Source organism: Periplaneta americana, chromosome 14 (assembly GCF_040183065.1).
Source record: "Periplaneta americana isolate PAMFEO1 chromosome 14, P.americana_PAMFEO1_priV1, whole genome shotgun sequence".
Taxonomy (NCBI): Eukaryota; Metazoa; Arthropoda; class Insecta; order Blattodea; family Blattidae; genus Periplaneta; species Periplaneta americana.
Genome location: NC_091130.1, coordinates 18,953,516 through 18,968,872, shown reverse-complemented (window position 1 = coordinate 18,968,872; position 15,357 = coordinate 18,953,516).

The window sequence follows — 15,357 nt, the reverse complement described above, 5'->3', positions numbered from 1 at the left end:
TACTCATTCAGGAGTGGGCTAGTTTATCTTAAATTATATTAACTTGTATTCATTTCAAACTTACTAGCAATAAAATAAATAAATAAATAGATAAATAAATAATGAATGAATTGGAATGGAATGAATTGAATGAATGAAATGAATGAAGAATGAAATGAATGGATGAGTGAGTTAATGAAATGAATGGTTGAATGAATGGAATGAAATGGATGAATAAAATGAATGAATGAATGGAATGAATTGAATAAAATGAATGAATAGAATGGAATAAATGAATGCAACGAATGAATAGAATGGAATGAATGAATAGAATGGAATGAATGAATGCAATGAATGAATAGAATGGAATGAATGAATGCAATGAATGAATAGAATGGAATGAATGAATGCAATGAATGAATAGAATGGAAAGAATGAATGCAATGAATGAATAGAATGGAATGAATGAATGCAATGAATGAATAGAATGGAATGAATGAATGCAATGAATGAATGGAATGGAATGAATGAATGCAATGATTGAATGGAATGAATGAATGCAATGATTGAATGGAATAAATGAGTGCAATGAATGAATGTAGTGAATGAATGGAATGAATGAATGCAGTGAATGAATGGAATGGAATAGAATGAATGAATGCAATGAATGAATGGAATTGAATGAATGAATGCAATGAAGGAATGGAATGGAATGAATGAATGCAATGAATGAATGGAATGAATGTATGGAATGGAATGAATGAATGCAATGAATGTATGGAATGGAATGAATGAATGCAATGAATGTATGGAATGGAATGAATGAATGCAATGAATGTATGGAATGGAATGAATGAATGCAATGAATGTATGGAATGGAATGAATGAATGCAATGAATGTATGGAATGGAATGAATGAATGCAATGAATGTATGGAATGGAATGAATGAATGCAATGAATGTATGGAATGGAATGAATGAATGCAATGAATGTATGGAATGGAATGAATGAATGCAATGAATGAATGGAATGGACTGGAATTAATGGAATGAATGAATGCAATGAATGAATGGAATGGACTGGAATGAATGGAATGGAATGAATGCAATGAATGAATGGAATGGAATGAATGCAATGAATGAATGGAATGGAATGGAATGAATGCAATGAATGAATGGAATGGAATGAATGCAATGAATGAATGGAATGGAATGAATGCAATGAATGAATGGAATGGAATGAATGCAATGAATGAATGGAATGGAATGGAATGGAATGGAATGAATGCAATGAATGAATGGAATGGAATGGAATGAATGCAATGAATGAATGGAATGGAATGGAATGAATGCAATGAATGAATGGAATGGAATGGAATGGAATGAATGCAATGAATGAATGTAATGGAATGGAATGAATGCAATGAATGAATGTAATGGAATGGAATGAATGCAATGAATGAATGTAATGGAATGGAATGAATGCAATGAATGAATGTAATGGAATGGAATGAATGCAATGAATGAATGTAATGGAATGGAATGAATGCAATGAATGAATGTAATGGAATGGAATGAATGCAATGAATGAATGTAATGGAATGGAATGAATGCAATGAATGAATGTAATGGAATGGAATGAATGCAATGAATGAATGTAATGGAATGGAATGAATGCAATGAATGAATGTAATGGAATGGAATGAATGCAATGAATGAATGTAATGGAATGGAATGAATGCAATGAATGAATGTAATGGAATGGAATGAATGCAATGAATTAATGTAATGGAATGGAATGAATGCAATGAATTAATGTAATGGAATGGAATGAATGCAATGAATGAATGTAATGGAATGGAATGAATGCAATGAATGAATGTAATGGAATGAAATGAATGAATGCAATGCAATGAATGAATGCAATGAATGAATGCAATTAATGAATGAATGGAATGAATGAATGCAATTAATGAATGAATGGAATGAATGAACGCAATTAATGAATGAATGGAATGAATGAACGCAATTAATGAATGAATGGAATGAATGAATGCAATTAATGAATGAATGGAATGAATGAATGAATGCAATTAATGAATGGAATGAATGAATGCATAGAATGAATGCAATTAATGAATGAATGGAATGAATGCAATTAATGAATGAATGGAATGAATGAATGCATAGAATGAATGCAATTAATGAATGAATGGAATGAATAAATGCATAGAATGAATGCAATGAATGAATGCAATGAATGAGTGCATATAATGAATGGAATGAATGAATGAATGCAATGAATGAATGGGATGGAATGAATGAATGGAATGGAATGAATGAATGCAATGAATGAATGGGATGGAATGAATGGAATGGAATGAATGAATGGAATGAATGAATGCAGTGAATGAATGGAATGAATGAATGCAGTGAATGAATGCTATGAATGAATGGAATGGAATGAATGAATGCAATGAATGGAATGGAATGAATGAATGCAATGAATGGAATGGAATGAATGAATGCAATGAATGGAATGGAATGAATGAATGCAATGAATGGAATGGAATGAATGAATGCAATGAATGGAATGGAATGAATGAATGCAATGAATGGAATGGAATGAATGAATGCAATGAATGGAATGGAATGAATGAATGCAATGAATGGAATGGAATTGAATGGAATGGAATGAATGAATGCAATGAATGGAATGGAATGAATGAATGCAATGAATGGAATGGAATGAATGAATGCAATGAATGGAATGGAATGAATGAATGCAATGAATGGAATGGAATGAATGAATGCAATGAATGGAATGGAATGAATGAATGCAATGAATGGAATGGAATGAATGAATGCAATGAATGGAATGGAATGAATGAATGCAATGAATGGAATGGAATGAATGAATGCAATGAATGGAATGGAATGAATGAATGCAATGAATGGAATGGAATGAATGAATGCAATGAATGGAATGGAATGAATGAATGCAATGAATGGAATGGAATGAATGAATGCAATGAATGGAATGGAATGAATGGAATGGAATGAAAGGAATGCAATGAATGGAATGGAATGAATGAATGCAATGAATGGAATGGAATGAATGAATGCAATGAATGGAATGGAATGAATGAATGCAATGAATGGAATGGAATGAATGAATGCAATGAATGGAATGGAATGAATGAATGCAATGAATGGAATGGAATGAATGGAATGGAATGAAAGGAATGGAATGAATGGAATGGAATGAATGAATGCAATGAATGGAATGGAATGAATGAATGCAATGAATGGAATGGAATGAATGAATGCAATGAATGGAATGGAATGAATGAATGCAATGAATGGAATGGAATGAATGAATGCAATGAATGGAATGGAATGAATGAATGCAATGAATGGAATGGAATGAATGAATGCAATGAATGGAATGGAATGAATGAATGCAATGAATGGAATGGAATGAATGAATGCAATGAATGGAATGGAATGAATGAATGCAATGAATGGAATGGAATGAATGAATGCAATGAATGGAATGGAATGAATGAATGCAATGAATGGAATGGAATGAATGAATGCAATGAATGGAATGGAATGAATGAATGCAATGAATGGAATGGAATGAATGAATGCAATGAATGGAATGGAATGAATGAATGCAATGAATGGAATGGAATGAATGAATGCAATGAATGGAATGGAATGAATGAATGCAATGAATGGAATGGAATGAATGAATGCAATGAATGGAATGGAATGAATGAATGCAATGAATGGAATGGAATGAATGAATGCAATGAATGGAATGGAATGAATGAATGCAATGAATGGAATGGAATGAATGAATGCAATGAATGGAATGGAATGAATGAATGCAATGAATGGAATGGAATGAATGAATGCAATGAATGGAATGGAATGAATGAATGCAATGAATGGAATGGAATGAATGAATGCAATGAATGGAATGGAATGAATGAATGCAATGAATGGAATGGAATGAATGAATGCAATGAATGGAATGGAATGAATGAATGCAATGAATGGAATGGAATGAATGAATGCAATGAATGGAATGGAATGAATGAATGCAATGAATGGAATGGAATGAATGAATGCAATGAATGGAATGGAATGAATGAATGCAATGAATGGAATGGAATGAATGAATGCAATGAATGGAATGGAATGAATGAATGCAATGAATGGAATGGAATGTATGCAATGAGTGGAATGAATGAATGGATGCAGTAAATGAATGGAATGAATGAATGGATGCAGTAAATGAATGGAATGAATGAATGGATGTAGTAAATGAATGGAATGAATGAATGGATGTAGTAAATGAATGGAATGAATGAATGGATGTAGTAAATGAATGGAATGAATGAATGTAATGAATGCAATGAATGCAATGAATGTAATGAATGCAATGAATGAATGAATAAAGGAAGAAATAAATGAAGAAATAAATAAATGAACAAATAAATAAATAAATGCGAGGGACATCACGAATTAAGGTTTCTAAAGATCGTGAAACTGTAACACCTAACGATTTAGTCGGAATAGTCTGTACGATTTCTGTTTTTAAATTTGCATCTTAATAAGATAAAAGGATTAATTATAGTTAATACCCCTTATGACCCTAAAACGTTTTATGATATGGAAATTATTACGTATACAATAATATTTAGAATATAAAAATTCCTTGGGTAAAAGAATTAGAAAACTTAACACAGCCATGCAGAACTAACATAAGTTTATCCGTAACGAAAATATAGTAAAAGTGGAGTTAATTTTTCTCTAAAACTAGGTAATATGTAGAGTAACGGTATGATACCTCCAATTGAAACCTTCTTGAGATAAAACTTTCAGAACATAAACATCTGGGGTCTATTTCACGAAAGTACAAAATTACAAATGTACAGGATATAGTTCCTATAGCTACAAATTACAGTAAAATGTGTTTCACAAAACATTCGAACTGGCCAAAACGGTACTGAATTAGTGCAGTGATAGCGGACCGTCGAGAAAACACATCGTACAATGCTACCATTGACTGCTGGATCGCATCCTATAGCTGCGAAAACTGCCTGCTCAATCAAAATTATTTTGCCGCTAGGTGGCAGGCAGTACCCACCGCTATCAACATTATCAGTATATGCAAAGTCATTACCTGCCACCTATTGGCTACTCGCGCATAACCGTTGATTGGGCAGGCAGTGTAAACAGCCATAAGGTGTGATCGAGCAGGCAGTGAATGCTACATTGACTGAACATATTGGGAATCAAATCAATGACTTTTTCAAAACACGCTATGAAATGTTTCATATAAGACAATTTTTATCTCGAAAAGGAAGCAAACACGAGCAAAATTGTATTAAACTTTTTTTGTTCGAAATATCTCAAAGAATAACATCCTGAAATTAATGACATTACTTACGGTTTATCCTGAATTTTGTATTAAGATATTTCAGTTATGTTTGTCTTTTCGAAAATATTCTTTTTTTTTTTCACTCTGCATAACCTCTTCGTTTATATGACTTACACACTTTGGGTAAGGGGAGGCAAGATTCATTTGATCTTACATCTCACAAATGTGGGCCGCTCTAGTCATGGAAAGGACATGACGCAGGACTGAGACAATCAGCTTACTTATTCATTAAGTACAGAACTGTATTTATATTTAAGTCAATAATATTTATTTCTAAGAAGTGCAGAGAAGCGTACGGGTACGGATAGTTAGAATAATGAAGGGATGTTTATAATGTTTGTCTTCTTCGTGTGACACAGTTTTTAAGTGTTTCAATTTTAGTTGAAATATAAATGGTTCTAACTTGTTACGTAAGGTTAAGTATGTTTATAATGATGTTTAAAGATTACCATGTAATAATGTGGCACTCTGTATAATCTGGAAGTTCAGCTTGCGAGCCACCAACCTTCGTGGATCCTTAGGAAAAAAAAATCTAGTGCAAAATAAGTTGCCTAATCACCAAAGTTCCGCGAACAGCGTGAATATGCAAGAGCAGGACTTAATTGTGAGACAGGCACCGCGATGCTTGCATTTAAAACTTCTGATTTAACTCCATGCCCGATGTCGACGCCAGCTTTAGCATTAACCGGCTACGGGCTCCAGTTTAGACGGAGTTGGTTCAACCACAATCTTCATTACTGGTCGTTTACGTACTTTATTCAGGCTATCAGACTCGTTTCATTTTCTCTACAGACACGACTTCGGATCACAACTACAACTTCGTTACACGAAACGACCACAGCGTCGGATTTTCATCTGGGACCTAGGTTCCAGTGCCGGCGAGTTCAAGTGACATTTGTGGTTGAAAGAGAGGGAATTATGCGTGCTTTCCTCGGAACACATGTTGAAGTGACATTTGTGGTTGAAAGAGAGGGAATTATGCGTGCTTTCCTAGGAACACACATGTTGAAGTGACATTTGTGGCTGAAAGAGAAGGAATTATTCATGATTTCCTCGGAACACACATGTTCAAGTGACATTTGTGATTGAAAGAGAGGGAATTATGCGTGCTTTCCTCGGAACACACATGTTGAAGTGACATTTGTGGTTGAAAGAGAGGGAATTATGCGTGCTTTCCTCGGAACACACATGTTGAAGTGACATTTGTGGTTGAAAGAGAGGGAATTATGCGTGCTTTCCTCGGAACACACATGTTGAAGTGACATTTGTGTTTGAAAGAGAGGGAATTATGCGTGCTTTCCTCGGAACACACATGTTCAAGTGACATTTGTGGTTGAAAGAGGCGGAATTATTCATGCTTTCCTCGGAACACACATGTTCAAGTGACATTTGTGGTTGAAAGAGAGGGAATTATTCATGCTTTCCTCGGAACACACATGTTCAAGTGACATTTGTGGTTGAAAGAGAGGGAATTATGCGTGCTTTCCTCGGAACACACATGTCCAAGTGACATTTGTGGTTGAAAGAGAGGGAATTATTCATGCTTTCCTCGGAACACACATGCTCGACATTTGAGGTTGAAAGAGAGGGAATTATGCGTGCTTTCCTCGGAACACACATGTTCCGTAGTTGACGAACAACAATGACTCAAAAGTCCACTGCTGTGGAGTAATGGTTGAGTCGTGCATGTCGGCTCAATCGGCAAGGTTGGCTCACATTCATCAGCGCCCCCTTTTCATCAACAGGTTACAGGCATATCCTTTCCGTTACGTCACAGCAGCACAGGTACATAGGTAAGCGAGAAAGGATGGGTAGATTCTTCCTGGATGGGTAGATTCCAAGTTACAAGCACTCGCAAGAGAAAGTAGCCACTGCTACATTATCTACAACCAGGGAAACGCCTGGAATCTATACTAAATGCATCACTTGAAAGACAGAGAAGAAGACTAACCAAAAGGCGTATATGGAGAGATTCCAGGAAAAAAAAAAACGCAGTTAAGTACTTGAAATGTTTGCAGAAAATCACGTATAAAAGCTCAGTTCTGAAAGACAATCTGACACTGTTTGATACACTGACTCAACAGATATTGAAGCAATGATCTTCAGTGTCACGCGCATGTATGTTTATCAGTACAATAAATACAAATGCAGTCCGGAAATATATTGATTGCACCTTGTCGGGCCTCTGATCTCATCTTAACTAATACTAAAATTGAAGGGTTCAGAACCATAGTGGGCCAAGCGCCATTTACTAAAATCGTAGAAAACAAGGGTTATAATGAAGTTATTACCATAATTCAATGGAAACATATAGCAAGTACACTGGTGGCCATAATTCTGGAAACTTTTTGTTTTTGTACTGAATTATTATAACATCTGCATTGATTCACAGATTTATACAATTGAAAATGTTACTCGTGACTGATTCGTTAATTATGGGGTTATAATAAAGGTATTATATTAAATCCTGAATATTTTAACAATAAATAACCATTACTATGTGGGAAACTATGTTCTTGTCGTTTAAGATCTAAATATTAATTTCAGATTTCCTTATAATTTCCCAATATTTACTGTAATAAAAGCTTGTCCATTGTTGATTTTAAGATTATTGTTGATCGGTAGAAGCATTGTTGAGCACTGGTAGCATAAAATATGTACATTATTAATTTGTTTCTATCATTAGTCTGACTTAAGATTTCGATAGGTGAACACCTGATTGCTTTACAACAAACTTTATTGATCATTTTATCACAATGGATCCACGAAAGAACTGAACACCTTCTAGGGCAGTCACACTTCGAGAAGAAGCCTACAAAATCAAGGAAATTGCAAGAAAACCTGGTAATGGTGCTACATTGTCTGGCGTCCAGAAGATATGGCAGAAGTACAAATCCACAAAATCTTGTAAAATAACACTGAGGACTGGTAGAAAACCTGAAGTAAGTCCAAGAGATGTGAGGCAGATTTGTCGAATAGCATTGAAAGATCGAAGGAAATCTTCTAAAGAGATATAGGAAGTTCTAAACAGCAATTGACTTAGTATTTTATGCTATCGGTGCTCAACAATACTTCTACTGATCAACAATAATCTTAAACTCAACAATGGACCAGTTTTTATTACAGTAAATAATGGGAAATTATAATGAAATTTGAAATTAATATTTAGATCTTAAACGACAAGAACATAATTTCCCACATAGTAATGATCATTTATTGTTAAAATATTCAGGATTTAATATAATACCTTTATTACAACCTCATAAGTAACGGGTCAGTCACGAATAACATTTTTAATTGTATAAATCTGTGAATTAATACAAATGTTATAATCAGGGAAAGGATTTATATGTAAATACATATTTACTTATAAAGCTAATATAATTTATATTTTGCATTATCTTTATGTTTCACAATGTGTAGGGTTGAAAAATCCTACTTTTATTTTCCATATTTTTCCATATTTTAGAGTTTAGTACATATTTTCGTTAATTTCCATATATTTTCCATATTTCATATAAAACAGTCCATATTATATTAGGTTTAACAATAAAACAAAACAAAATTCCATTAACTTTTAAAAATACATTTCAACACTAGAGATTTAAACACATGTTCAGTAATCCCTTTAACATCAGAGTTATTTGAAAATTAGCAGTTACAAAACTGTATTAATTTAATTTAAAATTTTTAACAGACTTCAGTTGTGCAGCTCAACAGTTAAATGCCAGTCAGAGTACACATAGGTTCAGTTTTGTAAATCATACTATAAAGACGGTAAATATGCCAAAAGTACGTCATTCAGTCAATTTAAAATCAAAACTAACAAGTTACATTTCAGAATTTAAAGAAGATGGTTTATCAACTGACAATAAAATATTATTTTGTAATTTGTGTCAGTGTGCAGTATCATCTACACAAAAGTTCCTGGTGCAACAACACATTACAACTAGTAAACATCAGGCCAACAAACAACTAAATTCCAAGCAGAGACAATTGTTTTTAACACAACCAACAACATCGAATGTAAGATCTGAGTTTAACATCGACCTGTGCCGTTCTCTCATCTCTGCTGATATTCCTCTCTACAAACTAAAGAATAAGGTCTTCAGGGAATTCCTTGAAAAATATACTCAACATACAATCCCGGATGAGTCAACACTTAGGAAGACGTATGCTCCATCCATCTACGATGAGACAATACAGAAGATAAGAGATGAAATTAAAGATAGTTCAATTTGGGTTTCCATTGATGAGACTCCCGACAAAGAAGGTAGACTTGTTGGTAATGTAGTTATCGGTTTGTTAAGTGAACAATATTCTGAACGAATTCTTTTACATTGTGATGTTCTAGAAAAGTGCAATAACAAAACTATAGTTAAACTGTTCAACGAAGCTATGGGTATCCTGTGGCCAAAGGGTATTATGTACGATAATGTGTTATTCTTTATTAGCGATGCTGCCCCTTATATGGTCAAAGCTGGACAAGCATTATCTGTTGTATATCCTAAATTGACTCATTTTACTTGTGTGGCGCATGCATTTCATCGTGTGGCAGAAGTGGTCAGAGACAATTTCCCTAAAGTAGATTTGTTGATTTCATCAGTGAAAAAAGTATTTCTCAAAGCTTCCAGTAGAGTTAACGTGTTGAAAGAAATGTACCCTGAAATTCCATTGCCACCAAAGCCAATTTTAACTAGATGGGGTACATGGCTAGAAGCAGTTGAATATTATGCCGAACATATAGACTCTATTAACAATGTTCTCCTTGCATTGGACTCTGAAGATGCAGTCTCAATTGATACTGCGAAAACAGTTACCTGTGACATAAGTGTGAAGAATGACTTAGCTCACATTCAGCATACATTTTCATGCATCATAAAAACGCTCAAAAGTCTCCAAAATAGGCACCTTTCACTATCTGAAAGTTTTGAAATTATAAATAGTACTGTGGAACAACTGAATCGTGGTAGAGGTAAAGTTGCAGATGCAGTAAGAGCTAAGGTGGACACTGTACTTTCAAAAAACCCTGGATATGAAGAACTACAAAAGGTTGTTGCTGTGATGAGTGGTGAATCAACAGTGAAGATTAACTTGGACTTATCCCCAGCAGACATTGTGAAATTGAATTATGTACCAGTTACTTCTTGTGACGTCGAACGCTCTTTTAGTCAGTATAAATCTATCCTCAGAGACAATAGAAGAAGATTCACTTTTCAGCACTTGAAAGAAATGTTTGTAACCTATTGTTATGGTAACAGACAATAAAAATTGTGTTTTGTTGAAACTACATTGGAAGATAAGGTACGTCCATTATATTTTTTGTTTAGTTTGATTAAAATGTACCAATATTTAACGTACATAGTCATTTTTTTTATAATTTTAAGTCCATATTTAATTCCATATTTTGGTAAAAATCCATATTTAATTCCATATTTTGGTAAAAATAACTACATATATATTTACATATTTCATATATTTTTAGTCCATATAAATCCGTTCCCTGGTTATAATAATTCAGTACAAAAACAAAAAGTTTCCAGAATTATGGCCACCAGTGTAATATAAAGTATACACATTAAAACTAAATGATATGTCAGTCTCCATTAAACTATGGTATTCACTTAACTTTAACCCTTGCTTTCTCGTTTTTAATAAATGGCGCTTGGCCCACTATGGCTCTGAACCCTTCAATTATTCTTGCGAGTTACGAAACTGCGTAAAATAATATGAAATCAACAGTCTTCACTCGCTTCCGTTCTGAAACCCAGACAGACTACGAACGCAAGGCTATAAAACTGCTGCCTCCAAGTGCCAAGAAAAATGAGCATCGCGAGATTAATACTCTGCACATGTGGGGCTGTGATTGTGCAGATGCTATCGCGGTTACACGCGGCCAGATAATTGCATCAATCTCAATTCAAGAAGCAGCGCCACCTCTCCTGTCGCCACGACAAATGACGGTGCCAAAGCGATGCCAAGGCCCGAAGAATTGCCCGGCGGTCCGTGATATCGAGGTTATTTTTATCCTAATCACATAGTGACAGTGATACAAGATACTTCACCCTTGCTTTAAATATTAAGAGGCCGTTTTAATTTTATTACAGACGGTCATGACCCAAGGGCCGAATTTTGATAAATTCAAAATTGTCAAGTCATAGTTTCGAGTGACACTAAAATTAGGCCTATACAAAAAAATTGTCACGAAAGAATCCCATCATTTTTCATTTATATTTCACACGTTACGCAATTATTCACATATTTTGTAATATACGAATGATATTACTGTTTATAGTTTTTCTTTGCTTGGGGTGGAAATCGAACATCGTATTGTATGCGTTTTCCAAAGTATTCAGTGGAGGAAATTTATCTTTCGACCACGAAACTGGGTATTTGGATATATGTTGTAAGTTGTTTGCTCCTGAATCATTTTTAAGTTGTATTTAAAACTATGAATTTAATTGTTATTATCATGCAATACTTTCTGGACTTGTTCAGTCAATTCTACTTTTAAGATTGATGCTATATCAGACCTAATAGCCAATTGGTCAGCGTCTGAAATAAAATATATTTATAAGAACTGAAAGCTCTTACTCTGAGAAGACTTCCGATTAAATGATAAGCCTACCATATCTCGTTAAATATCAGTCCTATCAAAATTTTGCATAGAATAAAACTTACCGGAAACCATTGTTAAAGAAACTTTTGTTATGTAACATTTTACATAAAAGTCAATAATAGGTCTAAGCGAGATGTTTAGATTTATTTAATTCAGGCTCCCTTATAACCCCCTTTTAAGGGGAGAGGATGGTATTTTTTGGTGAAAAACGAGTAAATTAAAAACAAAATCTTTAAAATACTCTGTGCTATGTGTGGAATGCATAGCATAACATTTTGTGAGTATTTGTGCCCTTATCGGATGTTGAGTCGCCATTTTTAAACTTCCTGCGTTATGGATTTTTAAATCACTCGCCCACTTTTATTGTTGTTTCCGGTAAATTAAATTTTCAAATAATTTTTTTTCTTTAAAATAGCCTTTCATATGTATGGAATGCATTGCATAGCATTTTGTGGGTATTTGTGGCTTTATCGGATGTTGAGACGTCATTTTTAAACTTCCTGCGCTATGGATTTTTAAATCACACGCCCGATTTTATCGGTTTCTAGTAACTTCAGTTTCTTTGCTACATTGCCAGACAAAAATGGATACAATTTCTGAACTATTAAAGATACATGCATGAAATTTAGAACACACATTCCTTAGACTATTAGGAAACTTTTCTCTGTAACAGAATTTTGTTAATTGATTTCATTTTAAAAATATATCCGTGCGTTTGCAAGAAAGGAAATCAGAAAATTGTTATTAAATTTTAATTGTTTATTTTACAAACGTAGGGACTAATATCAAAATTCTGTTACATAAAGTTTGTAAAACATGCTTTTGCAAATACATTGCAAAAAACTGTTTGAATCTGTCTTTAAAAACGGTTTAGATATGTCAGTTTTAGTACAATCCTGCATTGGGTATATACTTTTTTTTTTTCAAATTTGGGCCCCCAAATAATTTTTTTTTTCAAAATATTTATATTTGGTTGAGTTGCCACAGCTATGAGTTCTCTACATACAAAAAATTAATATTTTACACTAAATAGGAAAAAAGTTTTAAAAAACATTATCCTCTCCCCTTAAATAAAGTATTTTGAAGTCCACACCTGTGGAGTAACGGCTAGCGCGTCTGGCCGCGAAACCAGGTGGCCCGGATTCGATTCCCGGTCAGGGCAAGTTACCTGGTTGAGGTTTTTTCCGAGGTTTTTCCTCAACCCAATATGAGCAAATGCTGGGTAACTTTTGGTGCTGGACCCCGGACTCATTTCACCGGCATTATAACCTTCATCTCATTCAGACGCTAAATAACCTACGCTGTTGATAAAGCGTCGTAAAATAACCTACTAAAATAAAAAAAAAAAGTATTTTGAATGCCATATAGCCTAAAATACAAGTTAGAACTAACTTAATTTATATGCCAATTTTCATAGAAATCGGTTATCATTGTCGCGTAAAAAAGTAACAAACATTCAGACAGACAGACAGATAGATATACGAACAAAAATTTCAAAAATGTGATTTTTGGTCTCAGGATGGTTATTATACATGTTAACGCCAATTATTTTTGGAAAAGCGAAAATTGCCAGAAGAATGTTGGTTACAGTTTTATTATTAGTATAGATTTCTCTACAACTTAGGAATGTAAATGCATATAATGGTAGTGGTGGTGGTGGTGGTGGTGATGGTTACTGCGATATAAAATAAGATTCACAAGATATGTGTTATATATAGTCCATTTTCGCCTCATCCTATGGGAACGATGCCCACTTGTATGCCTATTTCACATTTTACAGCTTCGATGTTAATTTAAGATGTATGGAATAATTTCCTGACTACTGTTAAAAATAAAGAAGTGTTAGTAAAAATGGGATAAGTGAATTATTGCCATATAAAATATGATTAACAAAATGCAACATGTTCTATACTGTTCCTTTCCGGCTGATCCTATAGGAACCACACCCACTTGTTGACCAGTAACTCGAAGTTTCATATCCATGGTTCAAGAATTAAAACAGAAAATCAATATTCCGAATTTAAAAGAAAACTTACAAATTAAACCAAACCTTTTAACTCTATTAAATATAGAATATAATCTAAATTTAACAGAATAAATACTGAAATCAGAAGTAAACACTGAAATAATTAAACAAAAACTGGCTTCAATTATACACCGACTGATCCTTGATTTCCAGAGATCAAGGTGCCGGTGCAGGTGTTACGTGCTGTCTCTTCTCACTTTATAGATCTCTTGGGTATGGAACAACAAGTTCTGATGGAGAAATCATTGCAATAAGTCAAAGTCTCAGGAATCTTCTATGCCACATCAATAAATTTAAGAATGCAGTTATATTGTCAGACTCCAAAGCAGCTATTCTATCAATAGTCTCTAAACACACACCTTCATCTCAAACAGCAGAAATAACTAAAATGCTCTCTCATTTAATATCACCCAATAAAAGAATTGTATTCCAATGGATACCATCCCATTGTGGAATCCTGGGAAACGAGAATGTGGATGCTTTAGCAAAGAAGGGCAGCACTGCTACTTACAGACCTGTTACTAAATCTACGTATTACTCTGTGAAGAGATTTATTAAATTTACATACTTAGACTTCAACAAACAAAATTTGATAACACAATAGCAAGGAAAAAATGGAACTCTCTGCATCATAATCCACAGTTAATTCCCGATCTACCACGAAAATCGTCTGTAGCTGCATTTAGATTGGCAACAAACCATGATTGTTTGGCCATACACCTGCATAGAATTGGAATATATCAGTCCCCTAACTGCCCATTGTGCAACTCAAACCAAGAAATGGATTCGGAACACCTCAAAATATGTGCTTCAGTGGCTGGCCATGATAATATCTTTGAAAAATATTGGAGTGCAAGAGGTCAAATGACTTTATTGTCAAACGCCTGGCAATAGAAAACAACAACAACAACTTGTTGACCAGTTAAAGCATGGCGAACATGGGTTCAACTGTTTCAAAGATGGCGGCGCGATCGCCGTTCTATATTCTTACTTCTAGCTCGTTGATCGATTGTCATTTTATGATGGTGGTTGCCTTGTAACTACAGAACAAAAAATAAAAAGAGAACAGAATACGTAGAATAATATTGCTGTAGCTGTAGGCTACTCTTTGATCAAAATATAGCGTGATGATCGGTCAGGCCCAGTTGTACTATCGATGCAATAAAGATTCAGTAATTCTGCTACCTTGGTAATAAAGTAATGACGGAACTATGACGTAATTACATAACAGTTTTATTATTATACACGACATATAGCCTATAGTGATTATGACTCAGG